The 24,214-nt window shown below is 39.9% G+C and overlaps 1 protein-coding gene and 1 long non-coding RNA gene across 2 annotated transcripts in view; one reads left to right on the top strand and one right to left on the bottom strand.

Annotated features, from left to right (window-relative positions):
- samd12 (sterile alpha motif domain containing 12) overlaps positions 1-24,214 on the bottom strand; it is a 269,149-nt gene that overhangs the window by 34,225 nt on the left and 210,710 nt on the right. The window lies entirely within an intron of this gene.
- LOC129164572 (uncharacterized) lies at positions 1,164-3,017 on the top strand. Its single transcript, XR_008564107.2, has 3 exons — positions 1,164-1,313; positions 1,404-1,491; positions 1,948-3,017. It is a non-coding gene; the product is annotated as an uncharacterized lncRNA (long non-coding RNA).

Consider the following 24,214-nt stretch of genomic DNA (forward strand, 5'->3'; position numbering starts at 1 on the left):
GATAAATCAGCGCTCGCCACCGTGCTTCCTTGCAAAAGCAGCACTTGGATGATTGATGGCTGAATACAGGCCTTAAAGGAGACATAACATGAAAAACCCACTTTTTTATCCGTTAACACAGTGTGTTTCACATTTTAAGTGTCTAAGTGAGCAAAAAGGCTTATATTATTCACTGGAGTTGCTATTTAGATATTTAATAATTAAGTTTTGGGCATATTTGTCCACCCGTTCAGTTTTTCAAATTATCTATTACATCAGTAATTTATTTTGTCAGGATAACTACCAAATATGGTAATGGCCCTCGGCTAAACACAGAGCCAATCTGCCATTTTTTCATCTCGCTAAGATTTTTTGTAGTCCTATTGGAAAAATGCAGAATGTCTGGTTATTTTAGCCACACACAGCTCAAAACTGTTCCTCGTTTTAAGGAAGGGTGGTGTGGCAGTATTTAAACCCAGGAGCTGATGACACTACTGCTAAAAAAAAAACAGAAGAAAAAGTAGTGTGTGTGTGTGTGTGTGTGTGTGTGTGTGTGTGTGTGTGTGTGTGTGTGTGTGTGTGTGTGTGTGCGCGCGCGCGCGCGGTTCGTTCGTGTCTCCTGGCTAGTAAGTACCGAGGGCTTCATCTATCTAAAAGGAGTCATTTCCATCTGAATTTGGCAGCACCGGGACACAGCAGCAGAGCGGTAAGCTTCATATCACTCTAAAATGTCGACAAACTTTACTTTAGATTTACGGGCATTAGCAGCACTAAAGCTTTAGCATCCGGCTTGCTATCGCTAGCACAGTGTGCTAGTAAAGTTAGCACCCAGATTAATGTGGATTTGGCTGATTTTCGTGGAATCAAACGTGATTTCTGATCAACGCCTTCTTTTACACCAGATGTACATCCACTGATTGTAGCAGCAGAGAGCCTGTGTGTTATTTTACGTGAGTGTGATGTAATCTTAGCATCCAGTAAATAAAGTCCCATATCAGCTAAAATGCAGCGTGACAATGTCATTAAAGTGCGTCAACACAGTGGATTTAATAGTTTTAAAGAACAATCTCTGAGTGAAGTGAGGTTAGTTTTTTGTCTCACTGCAGATATAAAAACGAACTCTGCATCAGTCAGATGCAGCAAAGCTCACCGTCTGTATGAGCGTGAGCGTCGGAAAGCTGATCAAATCAGCTGTAAAATAATTAAAACAAAAGTAAAAATGTTCCTTTGCTTTTTAGAGTCCACATCCAGCAGGCTGGAGCCGTGTTTCACTGACAGGCTGTCAGACTAACGCCCTGATGAGCTCAGCTGGGACAAACTGGTCTGATGTTTAGGTAAGTGAAGATCTGCTTCTCCAAGTCCTTGAGATGCTAGTAAAAAATAATTTAGCCAGCTTGCTAATGTTACTTTTCTTCTCCTCTAAGGAACACAGAACGTTCAGATGTTGAAGCTTCACGTGACCTACTGAGGAAGGAGACCCACCAGTAAAGAGACGGTCTGGACCAGACCAAAGTGAGTGATGACACACCTCAGCCACCCTCATCATTAAGAACACCTCACCCCCTGAATCACTCCATCTGATGACAGCAGAATGATTTATTTGATGTTTTACTTGTTTAGTCTGTTTAGAAATTATTGAATTACATTATTTTCTGTAATCGACCATCTGATCTGGATGTGTGCAGAATAACTTTCCCCAAATTCAGCAGCAGCTGGCCTGTAAAAACAGCTGCAGCATGTAGTAAGTCTGTCTGCACTGCTCTCTAATGAGCTTCCTTTCATAAGGAATCATTTGTATAATTTTAGTGTCACTATTTTATTACATTTGTAAGAATATGAAGTCACTGCAGCAAAGTGAACTTGTGAACAAACACAAACGTGACTATAAACATGAAAGCTAAAGAAACAACTTTCCTAAAGCTGCTTGTAAACAAAATATGTCATTAAAGTTATTGTCTATCATTGCAGAATATGGCGATGACATCATGGAACTGGTCTTTGGAAAAGTTTTCCCTGAACCAACTCCGTTTCTAGATGAGGTAGAGAAGATCTGCCTCTCACCAACCCTCTGGTCTCAGTATTCAGACAACGGAGGTCTCCCACTGTTGTCCAGGACCAGTTTGAAGCCCACATACTTCCCCTCCCTCATCATCAGGAAACATCAATCCGTATCCTGAGGACAACAGAAGACGGCAGGAGGACAGGAACTCTGAGACCCAGATACCACCAGCACCAGGACACAAAGCACCTGTGTGCACAATGCCTGTTTAACTACTAAAACCTGTTTATTATATTGTTCTACTTATTTGCTGTGAGGTTAATACTTAGAAAATTTGTATTTTAATGTAAACAATAAAAAAATCACTGATTGTATGTTTTCTTTTAGATGTAATGGTCCAAACTCAGCCTTGTAGACATTTATTGCATCCTGTAGGTAAATACACAGAACAGGCTCAGGTCCAGGATGACCCAGCATGCTCTTCTTCCATTCTGGCTGTTAGGGATTGTATCAATAACTCAATGCCTACTGATGTTTCCACCTAACAGTATTTATTTAGAATGCAGGTAAGATTTAACTATATTTGTTAGCAAAGCAGACTGATCTTGGGAATTTCACTGCAGCACTGATGTCCACCTCTCTGTACACATTAGAGAGAATTACCACTTTACAGCTAAACACATTTAATAAAGATATAGGCTACGCATTGCAGACAATAAAAACAAAGTTGTAAGCATTAGAATTATAATCACATTAGAGAACATTTGGAGGAATGTTCTTTATTTTTGACTAGAATCTCAAATCTTTAAAATGTAACTGCTTTTTATCCATTTTCAGCCATTAAGACACCCAATATTAAATAAGACTACTTATAAAATTATTTATAATTATATGTATGTATATATATATAGATAGAGATCTTAATAAAATATATTTTAATGGTGTTTTAATGAGCTGTATCATTTTTTAAAACATTTTTTATAGAAATAAATAAGCAAGCAGCATTCCTTGTGTGTGTGCGCGTGCGCGTGCCTGCTCGCTTGTCCCGTCGGCCGTGACGGATGTGTGTGTGTGTGTGTGCGCGCGCGCACGTGCCTGCTCACTTGTCCCTCCGTCGGCCGTGACGGGTGTGTGTGAGTGACTACAGACAAATGCATGAGAGAGTTAGCAGCCTTGAAACAGCTTGATGAACTACTCTCCCCACGTGTTTTAAAAATGCTAATATGCTATGCTAAATCTGCTATGCTAAATAATGATTTCTCTATAGAACTACAAAGTCCGGCTGGGGGAGGAGAGTACAGGTCTGCACTATGGAGGGGGGCGGAGTTTACAGCTCCTCCTCCAGTTTAAAGAGACAGTACCCCAAAACGGCTCGTTCTCAAGACTCTCCTCAGAACAGGGGTAGATGAGGGTCTGTAGAGCAACAATAATGAGGAAATCAGACCAAAGAACTGCAGTTCCACTGTATTTAGACCCCCAACTGAAGGATTTAGATGTAAAAAGGAATAACTTAAAAGCATGTTATGTCTCCTTTAATTTATAGATGGGAGTTACAATGCCTGACAAATCAGAAAGAAAGGGAGAGGGGATACAGATGGAGTACATGCGGAAAATGAGGATGTGAAGTTGTCTTTGGAGGAGATGGGTTGACCGATTCAGGTTTGGTGGAAAACTGGGGCACGTCGATGGAGAAATGACTGCTTAAGATTACGATTCGTTTGACTTTTGGAGGTTTATTTAAGACACCTGTATTTATGTTTACAGTGATGTGGGGGAGTTTCACCAGGGTGAGTGATGAGCTCATACAAATGTTCATGAACTTGTGTAAAGGTTGGATTGTGTTGTGTGTAAATGTGGTCAACAGCATGATAAAGATTTCCGGTTCGGTCCCAGTTTAGTATGCAACTGTTGGGAGTGTACGTCAGACTCCGAGGAAGTGGATCGTCTTCAGACTTCGACTGTCACCAGTAAGTCTTAAGCGTTTAAAAGTCGAGGATGAGTGATTCAACCCGGGTGAAGATACTAGTCTGTCATCTTTTGCAGCATCTTTAATTTTATTTGTAAGTTCTTCACAATAAAAAAAACCAAATGCACATAAAATGATAGAGATAGAATAAAGGACATAAAAGCAACAAAAATAAGTAAATTCTAACCAAAAACCAAACTGATAAAACCATAAAAATCATGCAGCCCTATCTAATTACCATTCAGCCTAAATAAATGAGTCATCTGCTGTTTAAAAGTGACATATAACATTTGCCCTTAAGTTTTAACAGTTCTATGGTCCACGCAAAACATGTTCATGAAGTTCTTTGCCCAAAATCCCTCTCACATGAAACAATTTCAGCACTTTCATTCCTGATAGTTTTAGTACCTTCCAGAATGAGCCGTTTCAAGGCACTGCTACTTTAAGAAAACAAGCTGCAGCAGGTACCCATTCAGGCTGCTATGAGCCGAGAAGCTCCAACACTGGGAGAGGCTCAGAGTACAGTCGCTGCACCTCCAGCGACAACTTCTCCCCTCCAGGTGAGTGGTGGTTCCATTCTACTTGCCCTATTTGTGACATCACAAATGTGTACTTTTTCCAACGGCTTGGTTTAGGTGTGTAATCCCTAAGACCAAATACTGACAGAAATGGATGGATGGATTTGTTTAACGTTTGAAGTGTAAAAGGGTGACTTTTACATAATATGCCTCCTTCATGAGAATAAATACAGGCAAGATGACGTAAACAAGGAGGCAATGCAATTCGCAACCTGGGGGCCATTGCTAAACGATCTCTTAGAACAAATTCGTAATTCAAAAACAAATAAAAAAAGTAAACCTTACTATAATTTACATTTACTATCGCTTTGTTTTAATGCCACACACACTTTCTTAACTGCTTCTTCCCCAGAGCGGTCGCAGGTATCTGATGTCCAACTCCAGCAGTCATTGGGTGAGAGATGGGGGAGACACCCTAGACAAGTCTCCACAGGTCAATCAGGGACACAGAAAAAAAACAGCCACACATTCTCTCACAACATTCAGGGTTGTCAGTTACCCTAGCATAAATACTTTGGTCTGTGGAAAGAAGCCGGAGTAAAGCCACAGCTGGGATTTGAACCTACGACCTGCTCGCTGTGAGGCAACAGTGCTAGTACGTGCCACCATGCAGCCATATATAATAACCCCATGTGCTACGAAATGATTTCTGAAAATGCAAAGAAAACCATAAATACCAGGACATAGTGGAGATGCCTCTTGAGAAACTTTCTAAGTAATCAAAGGACAAAAATGGTCGATTAGACCGATGTTTTAGAACCTGGTGCACACAGTTTCTATATGGAGGTGTTTTAATATTTGATACAAAAACAATCATCAGATTTTAACTGGTTAAGACATCCTTGATAAATGAAGCCAAATGAATAATTTATTGCCAGAACACCAACAAACTTCAGACTGAAGTTAGTTCTAGTGATTTCTGCTCTTCCTACAGCAGCCTGATCGGATGGCTGTAGGCAGCAGTTCATTGTTTCTAATCAGCACGTTTTGCTCAGACGGTTCATTATTTTGGATTTGATCACAGACTTTAGCCTCACAGAGCACAAACGAGATTCAGCGACTGCAGAAGCACTTCGTGCAGCTCCAGCTGCTCAGAAGCTCTGAATGTTTGAGTGTTTTCTGACCAGTAGTTTGATGAACGCATCATTTTTTTTTCTTTTTGGGTGAGAACTTTGTGTTCTTCTTCTCCATCAGATGAGACAACCTGAACCCGGAGAGATAAAACACTGTCAGAGGAGACGGTTGGTTTTGGTTTGAGCCGAGATCTATCCAAATTCTCCTCCTCTATTCCCTCTGAACTCCCCATCTGTTCCAAAACTTCCCAGCATTCCATTACTTCTTTGCTTTTCATTCCGATGGCCATCACATAGCCTCATTTCCTCTGTGGTTTCGTCTTTCGGACTCTTCCTTGCATTTGCGGGAATAAATCACCGCCACCTCAGGAACACCGTGAATAAGTGATAACGTCTCTGTGATCCCTTCAAGAATCCTTCACAGCATCCTCTTTGGAGCAAAGTCACACCGTGTACATGATTATTTACACACATCGTCGCGTTCTCCTGGAGAAAAGCTCCGTCTTTAACACGCGCTCTCCGCTTCAACCCGCAATTACACCAGCAGCCTCTTCAGGCAATTTAAGAGCCCCCACAATAAACGGAGGTGTCTACATCATCACAACGCTGCCGCACTCGCAGGTTCAAGAGAAGAGAGGAAATTACGGTCGTCATTAGCGTCTGGAGATTAAAGAGCGCCGACCTCAGATGACACCACCTTTTTTCTTTTGATAGTGATGGAGATCCTTCTTAAGGGTTTACTCAGGAAGTATTCACATGTGTAAATGTGTGGGTGTGTCTGCACCAAACAGGGCATGAGTGAACAAAACTACAGAACCACGTGTCATCTGACAACTCATCCACGATTGCAATAATGTCAGTGAGACTAAACGCATCTAATGGACGCGTTCCCTTTACTTCTCATCCTTTACTGAGTGTCTGAGCTCAGGACAGGAAACCAAATTAGTGCTGACATTGTGGGGAAACTCCTAGAAGCTCTCAGCTTTAGAGGATTTATTTAGCAGGAGGTTGTGAGTCGATGTCACGCAACCCCGACGCCCCCTTCTCTCTCTCTGAGGAACGAGCTGGTGAAGAAATCACACGCTGTTATGATTAATAACGCCTATAGTTTAAGCACACAGCCGACAATGTGAGGTGGTGATGATACAAAAGCCAGTAAACAATGACAGTTTAGCTATTTTAGTTCCTGGGCTGCAGTGATGCGTAATGTCGGGGTTGTTTTGTTATCAAATGTATTCGATTCACCTTTACCAGAAGGAAGACCGGATTTGAAAATGTCTGCTTTGAACCGTCAAGACATCGGATCAACATGCATCTGCAGCATCCTTGAGTATGTTCACTTAAAGCAGCAATCTGGAGTTTTCCCCCTTTCAGGAATTCTGTTTGACTTTTTAAGCCGGTAAAAGTGGGAGTCTTACCCTGTACTGTGATATAATCGAGGCAGTACGTCTTTTCTTTTTCTAAGCCCGTCCCGCGTCCTGTTCCCATGCATTCTGAGTTGACCGCCATTCAGCATTAGCCAATAGCGTTAGATCAGTTTACGTACAGATGTCAATCACAGAGCGTGTGCGGGCGTTTGTGTACATACCTAGACTGATGCAAAGTGGTAACTTTTCTCATGGACAATAAAAAGTCTTTAAAATATGTATGTGAGCAAACAGCGTAATGTCCGTAAATATGGACCCCCCCCCCCCCCCCCCCCAATTTTTCCCAACACCGGTAGGCTATAAATGTAAATAATCCCCTGTAATTTGTTTTCAATGGCACGCCAGTTGTTGCAACTGTAGCCTGAACAAAAAACACCCACTCTGCATTAACTCTAGTCAGGTTTGGAGAGTGAGGAACCCACCTAATATGGTGGTGATGCAGTTACGCTCTCCAGTGTCCAATGGCGTATCTCTGTATTCGTGTTGATTAGTCTGAGCGGTGCTGCCACCTAGTGACTGGAGGCTGGTTTAGTGTTCCAGAAAAAAATTCACTCAAAATTATGGATTCTCCTGCCTGTCCTTTTTTGCATAAGCCTGATTGGTTGGTGCCCCCGTCCCACTTGGTGCCCTACGCAAAGTGTGTGATGCAAGTTTTTTTCTGTAGATTCATGTGAACAATTGTTTTGTAACTGTCTTTTCATGTAGCAAGGTGAAGATAGAACGACCTGCATGAAGAAAAGTTTTTTTTCTTTCAAATTTGCTAATGTGAGCAAATGTGATTTATTAACTGAATTGGGGCTGGACTAGATAAGCTTTTGCTTCTTCCAGTTCCCTCTCAAATGGTTTTATGTTATTGTATGTTTTGTATTGTTTCATTCAACAGCATATGTTTATCGTATTCCACATTTAAAAAAATTTTTTTTTATGCACCAGGAATATGGGGGAGTGCATATGCAATTTCATGTTTTCGATGGTTTGAGATAAAAAAAAAAAAAAAAAAAAAAAAAAGTGGGTGTAGCACCGGAACTGGGCGCACACCCCTGCTAACGCTAGGCTAAAACAATAGTGCTATGTAGCATAAGGTAAAACACTACATTAATGACTTAGCTCCAATATACAAAAGGTATATTCAGAGGCGGAGCTGGCCTAAATGGCGCCCTGTGCGAGATCCCCCTGTGACACCCCCCCCCCACACACACACACACACACACACACACACAAGAAAAAACATTACACCTACAACTTTGTTTCAAATTGCATGGAGTGTATATATAACAACGTTTGCTAACTGAATACAACATCCAGCTCCTGGCCACCTTCTCACCACTTGTCAAAGTTCTACTGAAATAGACACACTTAACGCAACATGATGGCATCATCGACTTGTACAGTACAGATGTGCTGAAAGGCAAGAGTCTCAACTTTCAGCTAAAAAAAGACAGCTCTAGCTATTTAAGTTTTTATTTTATGGCAGTTTACAGTTTAAACGGGATCTTACTAGCAGGGCACCTCCAGCGGCCCGCTGCCGCTCCGTTTTTCATGGGGTAAATAATAACTCATTTCCCGATTCCAAAAAGAAAGAATGGTCTATAGGGCTGCAACAAACGATTATTTGGATAATCGATTAATCGGATGGGGTCTCGACACGATTAATCGATTAATCGGATTACACGGGGAAATTTTGAAAAACTGCTAGGGAAACGTTATTTCTCTCCTTCCTTCACTTTATTTAACACAACATTATTAGAAAACAGTTCAATAGCAGAAAAACAACATGCCATCACCTAAATTGTCTTATAAGGTGTATAGACAGAGACCCTATAAGCTACATCTATCTGTGACCTAAAATGCTTGGTCCAAGTTAAACAGCTTAAGGGCAATTGTCATCTGTTTTGTTTGATCTCATCTGTTGACATTTATTATAACTGGGGATGTCAAACAACTAATTTTAAATGCAATTAAACATATGCTGTGAATTAATCAAAATTGATCACTATTTCCAAAAATGACTGAAAAAATACCAAATAAAACAAAAGTAAATGAATGCCATCCTCCTTGTGATGATGCCCTGGGCAACTGCCATAAAGTCACATCAAGAAATGCTGCTGATCATTCCAATGATCCCAAATAGACTCACATTAGGCCACATGAAAGCAACTGAACCCAAAAATATATTAACCAGTATATAACTGCACTCTCACACAACACGCCTGCAGCAACAGTTAGGACTCCTCCCTCCCTTTTAAAAGTGTTTTTGCTTCCGAGGACATTGTGGTTGTAAAGCCACATGCTAGTAGTCTGGCCCCGGTGTGATCAACCAGTTTCTGCGGGAATGTGACGGCGGAACCAGGGCCAGATTAACACTTTGTCATACCCTGGGCAACAATATTCAAGGGCTCCATCATCACGACCCGAGGAACACCATAATGTGGTCACATACAGAATATTTTACTGTAATATGCAGTAAATATACTCAATACTTGAATGCCTGACAACACGTAACCCGCCCAGAGTAACCTTTGACCCACCTCGTGTGGACTGACCAATGAGGAGAGGGTCTTAACTTGAGGCCCTCTCTTCATTGGTCAGTCTGCATGAGACTGACTCTCAACTGACGTTCAAAGTCATAGGCAGCGAAGCGTCTCTGTGCAGCGCAAAAGCCCGGGTGGACAGTTTGTTTAATGTAGGGTGACCATATTTCCATTTCCAAACAAGAGGACAGGGGATCTGTGCCTATGACGTCACACTATGGCAACGCCACACAAACCATGTTGGGACCCATTTTTTGTAAGAACTAAATTAATATCAGATTCTGCCAATAAAAGGGCTCTAAAACAATTCATATGTAAATATTTAGCATATTTATTGCAAAATCTCATTTTTCTGCTTTAGTGCTGCAACAAGGTTTTATTAATAATAAATTATTATACCTTTTGTTTTACTACAGCATCGGTAAGCTTCCTGTGCACAGATTATTAAGGATGCTTGTTTCAGCTGTGAGATTAGACGATAGGGTCAATGAAAAAATAAGTTGTCACACACTCCATGGAAACTTTCAGAGAATCCACAAATAGTGGCTTTCAAACGGTTTTGTTACTTTTTGCAAGTTTAGAAAAGCAGCAGATGAGACAGCATGTCTGATAATTTAGTTTTTCATCTGATAATATTAGACCATGTCAGTAATGTCTGAGGGGCTTTTATAAACACCATATAACTAACACTCCTGGAGAGGGCATGGATTACACAGAGGCTTCTGGGGAGCCCAGTTATTGGGGGGGGGGGGGCATTTTGCCTTGGCCCCCAAAATGTCTTGAAACTGCCCTGGGTGTGTGACTGAGTTTTGAAGGTGATCTGAATTGTATCAGATGTATAAATATGTTTTTTACTGGTAAAAACGTGTAATGGAGATAAATCTACCTACATTTTACTTTTCAACACTTTGTTTTGTTTTCTTGTTTTTATTTAACTATTTTCCTGTCCTGTCTGTCTCTCATCTTCCTGCATCTCCTCTTAATTGTCCAGAAAAACTGTTGCCTGGATTCTTACCTTTTCACCTCATCAGTTACTTTTGAGCAGATCAAAGGGATCTCCTGACCGCAAAGCTCAGAGTGCGTTTTCGATGCTGCGTGAGGTGACATCACCACAGCACAGGTGATGAGCTCCGCAGTGGCAGAGCGCTTCAGGCACAAATAAGACAGAAAATAGAGAACATGTGCAGACATGAACGATCGTGTGCTAATTATAGTTTTTTGGCTGCGCCACTTTGAGAATGGACCGTGCGCTGGAAGCAGCTGCCTGGATCGCTGCTCAACAATGCGCTGTGCCGCTCTCTTTTCAAAAGAGTCCAAAAATGATATAAATGATATAATATAGAAAACTTTTTTCCGGCTCCCCTGATGTGTAGGATATACAGCTCCCCCATAATTCGATCCCTGCTCCTGGATGAAAAGCCGGACATTTTCATCAATACAAGAACCAGCAGTCCGGACGCCCGGACAGAGAGTGAAAAGTGGACATGTCCGGGGAAAAAGGAACGTACGGTCACCATAGTCCTCATAAAGCGGGAAATTATAGATACATTATTTTGCTCGTGCCCTGGGCCCTTTAGAGTTCGTGGGCCCTGGGCAATTGCCCAGTTAATCCGGCCTGGAACCGGTTCGCAGCAGCGCAAGTCTGCCGGCTTTCCCTCGCGCTGATCTGACTTGCGCTGGTCTGGAAGAGTTGTGCGACACAACGAATCGATGACGCAATTCGTTGCCAACGCTTTTAGTAATCGATTTTCATCGAATTTATCGATTCGTTGTTGCAGCCCTAATGGTCTATACATTCCAGTAGCGTTTGCTACAAACAAATACAAAAACAACAATAAAGGAAAACAACTGTCTGACAGACAGCATAGCCGAATTCAAGGCAACACATAACAATAATCATTCGATTGCTCTTGGTTTCAAGTTAAGCCCACTAAAGTGCTTAAGTAAATAAAAGTGTTTCAAAAACAGCGTTTGCCCGGAAGTATTCCCCCACAGCCAGCTTTGATGGTTGCCGCGACGTGGAAGGAGCAAATCATGAGAGGGACCTCACATCAGCTGATGTGGGTCATGTGACAGGGAGTAGTTGATATGGGTTACACTTTGTTGTGCTTTTATTACAGAAATATTATTATTATCATCACTATTATTATTAAGAACATGCAATTTCTATGTTTTGTTTATGTATTGGTTGATGCTAAAATAAATAAATAAATAAATAAATAAAAAAGGAAATTAAATGCCGCCCCCTGCAGATTGCCGCCCTGTTTGGCCGCACATGTTGCACATATCAAGCACTGCCCCTGGGTATATTTATTCTTGTTCTCCTCCCTCCTCTTCCACAGTTGGCTAGAATTTTAGACATTTTAAAGCAGGTCTAGTTAGCATTCAAGCTACATTAGTGTGCTACAGCTGCGTCAGTGGGACTTAGGGGAAATATAAATCCTGAAAGATTATTTCCTTTATACCATAGACCTGGGTCAGGAGGTCAAATTTAAGCATTTTAAGTTACTTTTAAATTTTTAACTACATACCCCAGCTTTAAATGAAGTTCAGCTAGAAATCATCACCAACACCTTTCACCCTCACAGACAACAGCAGAAACTAAATCACAACAGAAGCGTGCTCCACAGCCACAGATATCCAACACTGGTTTGTGTTTTATTAGTATGAGGTGTGAAAATGTGATGGAGAGAATAGGAGAGGAGAGGATGCAGGAGAAAATAACATTAAAATATCTCACTCTATGAATAAGTAGCACAAAAATATGAAACCTTCTCCATGATATTCAGATTTTTAGACATGTACTTGTATCTGAGCTCAATGTCGATGAGAATTTATCCAAATGTGCAGAATGTTGTGCATTTGCCCCCCGTCCTCCATAGCCAAGATTAGCTCCGAATCTGATATCGGTTATTTGATAGAAAAAAATGTGAGAGAACAAGCTGACCGTTCATTCACCGTTGATTTAAAAACACGCCACTGGACAGTTTTTGGCCTGAAACAGAAAAGCTCCTGTTGATTTGAGATTTCCAAATGCAACTTTAAAGAAAAACAAGCTTACTCATCAGTTATTGATCAGCCTCCAAATCCACTGGCATTTCTCCTGTTTCACACCCAGATTAGAGCCTCTGCAAGCCAAGGTCACATGGCAGTAAGCAGCGGCAGGAATTTCGAGTGTACTTCATCACCATCCGCTAATTTACTATTTCACATGGTTTGCTAATGTATTCCCACCATTAGGGCCTGCATAATGAGCAGCAGGACACTGTTTAGCATGCAGTAAACACCTGCTTGGCCCCAAATCATTTCTCAGTTTCACGTCGTCAGCATCTCTCACCATGGACGGTGTGGGAGCTGCAGTGGAGAGGACAGGGGGAGCAAAGGCGGCCATTTGTATTCTGCTAATCCCCCAGTACAGTGCTGCAGAGGGTAATGGGGGTTAACAGGACGTTGACTTAAACACACGCTGAGCTCACCACTCTCAGTTTCTTAGGGGTCGGAAGAAGGTGTGCCTCCATTCGCAGGCTGGACCGAGGCTACCTCACCTATCTGGGGGGAATTAGGGGTATTAATCGATGCTAACCTATGAGGATGTGCAAGTAAATTACAGAGGTTGTGAAAATTCATGGCTGGTCTATAGTAAGACATAATTGTATAACGTTTAGGGTTAAGGTAAAGTATTTTCTTTACTACCAGTTGAATATTAAAGGGGCATTATGGAAGTTTGACAGCCAAAACATGTATAGAAATGATAAATTTCTTCTTCATACATTCTCCTGCAATGTCCTGGTCCTGTAGAATGAGCCCTGGCATTTTTGCTGTGATTGCCTGTTTTTCTGTAAAATCACAGAAAAAGAGAGATGCTCGGGTCGAGCAGGCTGCTTCATGCACGTTCACGCTCAGGCATAGTCCGTAGCATTTGCTGTCCGTAGCTTTAGCAGCAGAGAGTGAGGTAGTGCCAACTCAGTGACTTTGTCGCTGTTCCTAACGCCTAGTGATGAACCTAGCTACACTTCTGAGGACCCTTAGCTACTTTCCTCTAGAAATTTCCTGCAAATTGGCAACAAAATAGCCATTTTCGCTCCGAACCATTCTTTGAACGTTGTTTCAGGTGTCATCAAGGATATTAAAGTTACAGATTCAAAAGACGTTACTGGTGCTTCAGCTCACCTAGTAAGACGTCGGACTCTCGTGCAGAAGATCCAGGTTCGATTCTGGATGTGAACATAGTTTATTTAGTTTCTTTTTTACATTAATGGTATATCTTTTTACAGTAAGATGCCAAAAATTTTATTTGAGACTCGCCGAACGGCATTGAATTCACAGCTAAAAAAGATGTGGGTTCAACTTTCATTTTGGAACAATTTTTCAAGCAAGGGAAGGGAATGATCTGTGAAGCTGACGGACTGACCCATCTTAAACCTTTGTCAGCTGTGCTGAAGAGAAAGGTACAGAACCAAATTATGTAATTAATTAGCTGCGCGTTCTCCTGTCCTCTGGGCCACACACACACACACACACACACACACACACACACACACACACACACACACACACACACACACACACAGGACTGAATGTCTCAGCTGTTATTTTCGTTAAGGAGTGTGCACGTACAGCATGCGCGCCTCGTGCACAAGCCTACTATTGAAGCTGCCGTTACGCTTTTGGCCTGAGGGGGCAATTGCGAGCATAACAATTCAAAACTCCGTAAAGTCCCTTTAAATATGGTTGTACTGGTTCTTACCCCAGTGGTGAGAAAAGACCAAAAAGTTCAATTAAAGAAGGGGTGGAAATTTTAACCAATTACTTCAGGTGACAGCCCCCAGAACACCAACCACTGTGTTCACTTCCTGCAAATTACCAGCTGTGTTCCAGACAAATGAGCTTATTGAGAGTCGTAACCTTTAAAGGGATAATATGCAACTTTTTCATATTTTTAAATGATTCTCTTGAGCCAGAATGTGCTAAAATGGCCTATTACAGGGCTAATGAAAGTTCACTCAGACCTCACTGCCCCCTGTGGCCAGAAGACTGGACTTGAAACTTCAGAGTTGGCGACCAGACCCTGCTGGTGGAGGGAGCTGTGGAGTGGAGCTGGAATGGTGGCGATGGAGTCAGCTTCCAGCAAGTTTCCTGCATGTTTTAGATTGTGAACAAAGCCGATTTGTTTGATTTTGTGACGAACCGCTCCTGTAGAAACTAATGAAAACTGAGATGTTTCAGCTGTTATATTAAAGTGTTAAAAAGACAAACGCACAGCGAGGAGATTAGTTTCATTTTCTGTTTAACCACAGTGAATTAATAAAAGACGCTAGGGGGTGATAAAAGCAAGCAAAACCGCCAGGTGAGCCTCCACAGCTGCACACCAAACTGAGGTCAGTCTCAAAGACTTTGCTTCAGAGTCCTGACCAACCCAAAGAGACTTCAGCACAGAATCAGAAACAGGGAGGCGGTCTTGGTCAGTTCTGATTGTTCTAAAACAAAACTACTTAAATTATCTAAATTTTGCTTCTCAAAACCACAATTACATTATCACATAAAAGTAGCATTTACTGATTTTATTTGCTCCTATAAGACATAAAACAGCATTTGATTGTTGAATCTGTACAAGTACCTGAATTTCCTGCTATATTAAACTGTCGAACAATACTAAAAGTTTTATTTATTTTTAGGTGTATTAGAATTAAACATAACGTAGAAAAATTGTGTACATTTATTTCCAATTCATCTTCACAGCGAGCACAGACCAAGGAAATGAGATTCTGCTGTAAAATAAATCCACTTTAGCTGCTTTTACTTTAGTAAATTATTGATTCTGAATATAAAAAAACATCCCAGCTCTAAATCGTATATTAGCTTTACATTTGCACTTTCCTTTTAACGATCAAGGCAGAAGCTTTAGTTTTAGATTCGACCCGAGGCCTCCATGCGACTCGTAAAGACAATATTAGCCCCTACAGGTCGTAATGGGTAATGAGTTAGTACGTTAATGTCCCAAATCCTTTATAAGAGTTGAACTAACCTCTTTGTTAATACTTTTAATTCAAAGTAACATGATGGTGGAAAAGAGAAATCTTAGATGTTTGAGGGTTTAAACTTCTTTGAGTGTATTGTTTAAAAAATGTAGACAAACGTATGTTTACATGGATTAAAATGGTTTGAGAAATGAAAGGGTTAAAAGCTCAGTGCCAGAGAGCTCAGTGAGCGATCAGAGCTGCTGACCCTGCAGTCACCTCAGCGTGGAGTGCAAAGAGTTTTTCCTCGTAAGAACAAATGAAATATTTAGAGCTGCTGTTTCTTCAGCCTAAATGACAAAGAGGCAGGGTTACTACATCCATGCATGTGTCACACAGTCGTTTTTGTCCCAGACAGTTAATCTTCTCCCCAGTCACCTCTGCCTGCAGCTGCTTTTGAAGCAGTTCCTTTTCTAAACTCTGGGTAGGAAACCCGGATGGTGTCTAGGGTTGGGCATCGTTTGATTTTGAACGATTCCGATTCCGATTCCCATTCCTTGTTTCGATTCCGGTTCCTATCGATTCCTGATTCTGATTATTTTAAGGCATGACATGTTTTACATGAGCCAGCTAACCACAGGTCCTACTTGATGAAATAATCTTAACTTCAACATGAATTTTAATTCTATGAACAACAACATCACCTTCATTTAGACAGAAACATGTTTACGAGAAAAAAAGAAAAAGACTTGCAGCACAACCAGTGTGTTTGTTTCTGACCACGACCAAAGTCTGGAAGAAGCCTCTGGGATGAGAGGCTAAATGTCTCCAACATATCCAGAAACGTGCAGCTGTTTTCAGCTAAAACTCTCAGGATGATCATGTCCAGGATGACTGAGAACTACACCTCCATGCTGCAGCAGCATTCTTCACATGTTAGCACAAGGCAGCTAATTAACCTCTGTTTTTATTTTATATTTGTTCCTCAGCTGCTTAAAATTCAATGTTTCTCTTAGATTTATTGAGGTTTACATCCTAAAGATCTTTGTTTTCGGGTTTCAAATTTAGGACAAACGACTTGATTAAGGATAATTTTCAAATCCAAGAGTTGGTTTGAATCTTTTAGCTTCTAAGAAAAAAAACCCGCAAACATTTCTTTTTTTGATTTTTTTAAAATCCATTGCTCATTTGTCACTCATTTTGATTAATACTGGCTATAACATAATGAAAGGCAATACTATTAGTGATAACAAAATATGCTAATGATGTTTTACTGCTAATCGAGGCATCTTTGATCTGCATGCTAAAGGGTTAAAGCTTTAAGATCTCTCCTTCCTAAAAATGGATGAAGCAAAAACAAAAAGTTTGCTTATAAATACAGACTTCAAGAAACAAAGCAGCAGCTTTATGGATCATATTTCAAAAAGACTGAACACCCTCATGGAGTGTTTTATTTTTTACTTTCTGCCACAGAAAATGCTCACACCGACTATATTCTGTAAGTTTTCTCCCCAACGCCTCGCGATCCCGTTTCATCTTCTTGACTACCTTCCTCTACACAAGAAAGCCCTTAAAGGTGTAAAAAAATAAGTTTTTCTGATATGAAGAACAGCCACATTTACACAAGAACGCCTCCACCAGTGGGCGGGACGTCACCAGCAGCAACCAGGGATCTTAACAAAGCTAAAAATCACATGAAACCATCTAGAAGTTTGTTTTTATTTGGAACAAAAACGATTCCTGCCTCCAAAGCCGCCTTAGAAGTTTGCAACTTTCCAACTTTTTGCACAGAATCAAAATAAATCCCAATAAAATGTTGTTTCTAATCATTTCTGTGTGTGGAAAATGTACTTTTGTTAGATAATCTGCAGATTATGACTATTTCAACTGGTAATAAATCATAATTTTAAAGCAAATTTTACTATAATTGATTAAAATCTGCACAATCTGACTTTATGGTTTCTGAAGCCTGAACCACTGTGAATGCTGGGAAATGATTTATAGGTATAGAGCCATAGTTCAAGGGTATTATGGGTGTTGTAGGTCTTTTTACCTTCAAATGCAACATAGGAAAATATAAATAAAGCAGACAACATTCCTGGTATGTTACTTTTTATCAGAATTGAATATGTTTTAGGGGAAGGCCAAAGAAAGAGTGTTTTTAAAAATGTATCCGAGCCTTTTCTGATTCCCCCCTCTTCTTCTTCTGCGAAAATACAGGTTATTCTATCAGTGACACCCCTGTGTAAGGTCACATGTGAGCCTTATAAAGGCGGTATTGTGGGTAAAGGTCAGACAAGACGATCCTGCCCTCTACATCGTCTCCGCTCAACTCCAACGGGTCAACAAATTCAAGTCGTGTTTGCCTGCTCTGACCTCTCCTTCCAATAAGTCAGTGTTAATACCTTCTGTTTTTAAAGTTTTATATCAAATCAAACCGTCCTCTGGAACAAGCAGCCACAGGAGCAGCAGGGGATCTGCGCTCAATATCTTTGTCAGATAGTATTGTAATTGTGTGGGGCTAAGGCGGCAGGAGCCGAGCATCATGGTTTGGATATTGCCTGGATAGATTTCCCACGAGTCTGATGCAAGGTAAGTAGTCAAACCCCCCCCCCCCCCCCCCCCCCCGAGCTCTCCTCGCGTAGCCGTCCCCTCGTGCCGTCTCACAAAAGTTACCTCCATCTTTCACAATTCACGGTGCTTTTTAAACACATAAATTACTTTGCTGGCAAAAAATCTCAAGGTGCAGCAGAAGAAAAATGCACTGGAAATAACCTGTCAGAAAAAAACGCTCGGATAGGAGTGTCTCGGAGAGAAGCTTCCTGCAGGTGGTGCTCTCGTCAGGTTTATTATTATTAAACGATAATGAACAATAAATGACCCGCACTTGTGCAGCGCCATTCTGAGTCAGTACACTTCAGCGAATCATTCATCCATTCACACACTGATGGTGATGAGCTACACTGTAGCCACAGCTGCCCTGGGCCACACTGAGAGGTGAGGCTGCCGTACACCGGCGCCACTGGTCCCTCCGACCACCACCAGGGACAATCCACTCTACCTCATGAGCTACTGCTGCCGTAATCCTTAAAGCTTTATTTAAATCATTAGCAGCCAAGAAAAAAGGTAGAGGTGGAGATGAGGCAAGAGCGTAAGAAAGGCGTGTGCATGCGTGTTGTACATTTGTTAAACACCCAAACAGGTTTTATTATGAATCATCAAACTGAACGCAGACACATCTGTGAGCAGCAGAGTAACTAGATCCATGTGTCAATCAATCGGCACCTCCTGCATCGACGACACCTTTCATGACACCACCTGAAGGTGTCAGAGAAGACTTTAGAGCCGAAAATTAAATAAAAAATACAATTCTAAAAGGACATTTTCACTAAATATATTATTTGTACATTTTTATTTTCATGCATTTTCACATGACTGTCAAACGGCTGGTTTCAATTATCCCACTTCAGACTGGAGGAGTTGGCCATTATTTAAGGAAATGTGGATTAAGAGCAGCAAAGTTCAGAAGTACGGGAGAGGAGTAAGACAGCAAGTGACAGTGAGAGGGAGACGGAGGAGAAAAAGGAATTATAAAAAAGGAGACGGGATGTGTGGGAAGGGCTTTGACACATCATCTCGTGTTCTTGTGCAGAAGGAAAAAATGTTCAGCAAAGATGGGAGAGCCAGACAGATGGGCTTGAAGTCGCTTTGGCTGTGTTCTGTCTGGACTGCAAATATGGAGGGGATGAATAAGTCAGCGCTGTTGGCTGCTACTCAGAATTAAACTATGCAGTCGCATATTTCAGCGTTGACAGATGCTGGATTTTGAAAAGGTCACTTTTTGACGGACTTTAAATTTAAACTTTAAAAAGTAAAAACCCAAAATGTTCTCACGGCAGTGTGAAAAGAAATAATTTTGGATTTTTCATCACTAAGGGGTTCATTGTGATGAACTTTGAAGTGTCCGTCTGACATTTTCCCACTGTTCCCTTGTGGATGTAAACAAGGATGGATAGCATGCAGCGCTGGCATTAATAACAGCTGATGATCATCATCATTTCTCTTGGTGTCGTGTGAAAGATGTGTTTCCCGTTATCCCATTTGTCACATATATTGTGTTTCCTTCCTTATAAAATGTTGAAAACTGTTTGGAGCTCTTTCAAACTAAACAAAAAATTAAATTTCAAACATGTATTTAATGAAACTCCCTCTGGATGCTGTAATATAGCTGTAACCCACCTGCACTTAAGTCGCTCACTTTGAGGCCAATGATGAGGCCAGTATTTAAGAAATAAAAATAAACAATATAACAGACATTTTGTGATGAGAGCAATGGATGCTAACCTGTTTAGCAAATGTAGCTTATGCTAGGGACTAGTCAAGCTATTCAAGTAGGTCAAAACAATTATTTGATACATTTGAAGGGTTCAAAATGACAGCTCAGATCTTTCATGGGGTTCGGTGGAAAAGGTATGAATAAATAATATTTTATTTATTGTAGACAGCCATTTAAACAGATGCAAATAGGAAAAATTATCATTTTTGACTAGATTGATGCATTCAATGTATCCTAAATATAACGGGCAGAGCAAAAACACATCCAGGAATACTGAACGAACTTGCAATGATATTTACGTTTGGAACAGAATTCGGGCTAGCGCTGATGACGTTTCACAGGGACGTGAGTACACAAGTTCAGATGAGTACGCATATTGAAAAACAATGTTGTTTACAATGTGTCTCACCTCCATACTTCCTGGTTTCAGAGCCAATCACATGTGAGCTTGCAAAGTTGCGAAGTCTAACATAAACACAGCATCGGCATCTGTAATTCAACACCGGCTGTCAAAGAGCAGCAGAGTTGTGAACAAAATGTTATCCAGTAAAAGGAGCGACCCACAAGTTACTTTCTGTAACCCTAAAAAGCAACAACAACTTTTTGTTTTACTCTAATTTGGGTAAAGAAGGATAGAGGCTAATGAGGCTAACAATGCTAACGGTTAGCTCAATACCTCAAGCTAGTTTTTCAAACAACAACTCAATGCTTTAGCTTACTGTGTATGACCCGTCTTCGCTCGTCACCTGCTGACCGGCAACGGGACTCGTTTTTATACCCAAATGTGACCACAGGACGTTCTTTTTACAAAATGCATCTTCAAAATAACCATTTTATAGACTATTAAAGCCATGCTAATGAAAAAAAAATTGTAAGTCGCTTTGGGTAAAAGCGTCTGCTAAGCACATAAACAACATAAACAACAACATTCAATTCTATTGTTTATCGCAGCTAAATTCTGCAGCAGAGCTAGTCTTCACCTAGCTAAGTCTCCTGCTTTAGCATGTAAAAAGTCCTGTTGTAATTCCAGAGGGAATTTGCAGAATTGTACAAATGTTTATGTTCAAATTTCACATGAACATTTGTAGAATATTTGTTGGAAAAGGCAAAATTTTGCTAAATACTTCTCAAGGACTGGAGCTAGTGAACCTTTTTTATTTTTTTTTGATCGGGGTTTGCAACCTACGGCTCTGGAGCCACAGATGGCTCTTTGGTCCACAGTAGCCTTTAATAACTTTGGCTAGAATAGATAAAAATAAACGACTATTGTGTTGAATTTCCACAATAGTACCAGTAATATTTTCTATATCATTTTGAACAAATAACATCCAATGACAAAAATAAATCGATATTCTTTTAGCAAAGGTTTATTCTTTGTTTAAAGAGCTCATGGAACCAAATTGTGGTATTTGAAAAATGACAATAAATCCCTTAGTACATATTTACAGAAGAGGGGAAAAAGAGATTTCTGATTTTCAAGAGCTCATTCTCGGAGAAACCATGCCATATTTGTTGTTATAGAAATATGACTGGTTACCCTGCGTTGCACAAGCAACCGAATGTGGAAATTTTCTTTTTCTGAGCCTGAATTTCTTTATTCAGCTTCAGAATAAGATTCCCTGTAGCCACTGTCATAAGGTCAGTGGTAACAGCATCATTATTCCAAATGAAAATAAACCTGTCTAAAAGTCTCACATTTTATTAACCAGACAAATTATTACAAAGAGAATCACAATCAGCCTCACAGTTAAACACTTTCATTTCATCTGCCTTTGTATTTTTACACACGAAGAATTAAGTTGGTATTTTTCAAGCATGAAAAAGCAGTGATGTGCCTCGTAGGGCCCCAGCTGATCAGATGTATCTGTGGGTTATTCTAATAAGCAGAAATTTACAGCCGAGGGTGAGGAGGGACAAACCACTAGTGCACAATTCTATCTAAAAACATCCATATTAGGCAAGAAATGATAAGAAATATATTAAAAAAAAACAATCTTTTATATTTCACAATTACTGTAGGAGATGCAGGTCTCGTCTTTTAGAAATGAACAGTTTTCAACGCTATTGTTTGTGACGTGATGTGTTTATATGGGAGCCAACTGAGCATTTAGAAATGATTATTTTTGTTTAGGGTGATGACAGCAAGAAATGTTCCACTTGATCATCTAGGACTTGCATACAGAACTGAGTGGGATACAAAGTGGCACCATTAAATATATTAGTAATAAAATCATGCTAAATTATCTCTGGGAAGCTCATAAAATGATCACTGATGCTTAATTTGCAACCAGCAAACAAAATTTATGTTCAAACGAAATGTAAATTTTCCAATTTAAAACCAAACAGGCTGAAAAACTGCCGTATGAACATGTGTGGGTAGGAGTTCAGGCCAACGATGCAAGAGTTATAGCGTTATTCTGGGAAACGGAGAGTCTGGTCCTGAGTCCACGGTCCAAATGGGTATGCACAAATCAACAATGTGCTCAGCAAAACAAACCATGACTCAGATACATCCACATGTTTTTCTTTGTTCTGACGTGTTCCAGTCACACAGGAAGAGTGTGTTGCTTCAGTTTGACCTTAAGCTCAGTGAGGGTGAGCTAACAGATTAAATGTGTAAAACAGTCTAAATGCAGCAGTAAAGTTTATCGGGCTGCCGGTTCCTGTTCTCTCCAATTCAAGGAAAATTAATTGAGAAGGGTTCCTCATGCCCACAACAACCAACCAAGGCTTCACGATGTCTCTAGATACATCCGAAAGTGGCGGCTACTGAGTGGGGCTCTGCTTCTCACTGAGGAAAGCAAAGCTTTTAACAAATTTTCTGAGAAATTTTTGAAACTACCAAATGAGCGCTGTTCAAATTCATCGGGGGGTTCAGTTAGTTACAATTGACAGGATGACAAATGAACTACATATTGACACAAATATAGGCTGTAAAGAAAGGTTTGGGGATTTCGACAGCAATATTGATCCTGATTACAATTTCTTTAATAATGAAATACATGAATGTAATTATTACAATGAAGAACAATTCAATATGAAGACAAAGTCAGAAAATAGTTTGACAATGGCTCATTTCAATAGCAGAAGCTTATATGCAAATTTTGACACCATCAAGGAATATATAGCACAAATCAAGAAACCATTTACTGTCATTGCCATATCAGAGACATGGATAACACATAAAAAGGAAGGAAATTTTGAATTGTATGGATATGACTTTATCCACCAAGACAGAATAAGAAAAAAAGGAGGAGGGGTGGCACTTTATATTGACAAAAATCTTAATTACAAAAAAGCAGAAATGATGACGACTACTATTGAGGGAGTGATGGAATGTGTAACTGTAGAAATAAGCATGAAAAAAGAAGAACATATTAGTAAGCTGTATATATAGAACATCAGGCTCTAAGATTGAAACATTTAAGAATAAAATGGAGATGTTTACAAATTTGTACCAGAAGGGAGTGTTTATATGTGGAGATTTCAATATAGACTTGCAAAATCCAAATAAAAACAAAAGTACTGAGGAATTTATTGATATACAGTATAGTTTTATTTCCATTGATAACCAGACCGACTAGAATAACATTACACTGCACTACTTTAATAGATAATATATTCACTAATATAACGGAAGAAAAGGTGGAAAGTGGGTTATTAATAAGCGATACGAGTGACCATCTACCGGTTTTTGCTTCTTATGACTGTCATTATAAAAATGAAACAGAAGAAACTAACTATATGTATAAAAGAATGAAACCAGAAAAGAGGTTAAATAGTCTTAAAAATGATCTATTAGAACAAGATTGGAATATTGTTTATGAAAAAAATGAAGTAGACCAAGCATATGATACCTTTTTAAATATACTAAAAAGTCAATTTGACAGAAACTGTCCAGTAATCAAAAATATTCTGAGGAATAAGTATAAAGAAAAACCGTGGATGACAAAAGGACTACAAAATGCATGCAATAAAAAAAAACACTTTACCGAGAATTCATAAAAAACAGAACTACAGAAGCAGAACAAAAGTACAAAAGATATAAAAACAAACTCATAAATATAGTGAGAAGCTTTAAACGTGAATATTTTATTAAAAAGTTAGAGCACAGTAGAAACAACATAAAAGGCATCTGGAAAGTATTAAATGGTGTAATTAGGAAAGAGACAGGGAATAATAGCTATCCACAACATTTTATAGAGAGAAAAAATAATATTACAAACATGAATGAAGCAGTGGATGAATTCAACAAATATTCTGTAAGCATAGGATCTAAATTGAAGGAAAAAATAATAGTTGATGAGATACAAACGGATGCCACAGAGTATGTTTAAAGAAATGAAGTTCCAGGACTTGGTTAAATAC

This window comes from Nothobranchius furzeri, chromosome 19 (assembly GCF_043380555.1).
Source record: "Nothobranchius furzeri strain GRZ-AD chromosome 19, NfurGRZ-RIMD1, whole genome shotgun sequence".
Lineage (NCBI taxonomy): Eukaryota > Metazoa > Chordata > Actinopteri > Cyprinodontiformes > Nothobranchiidae > Nothobranchius > Nothobranchius furzeri.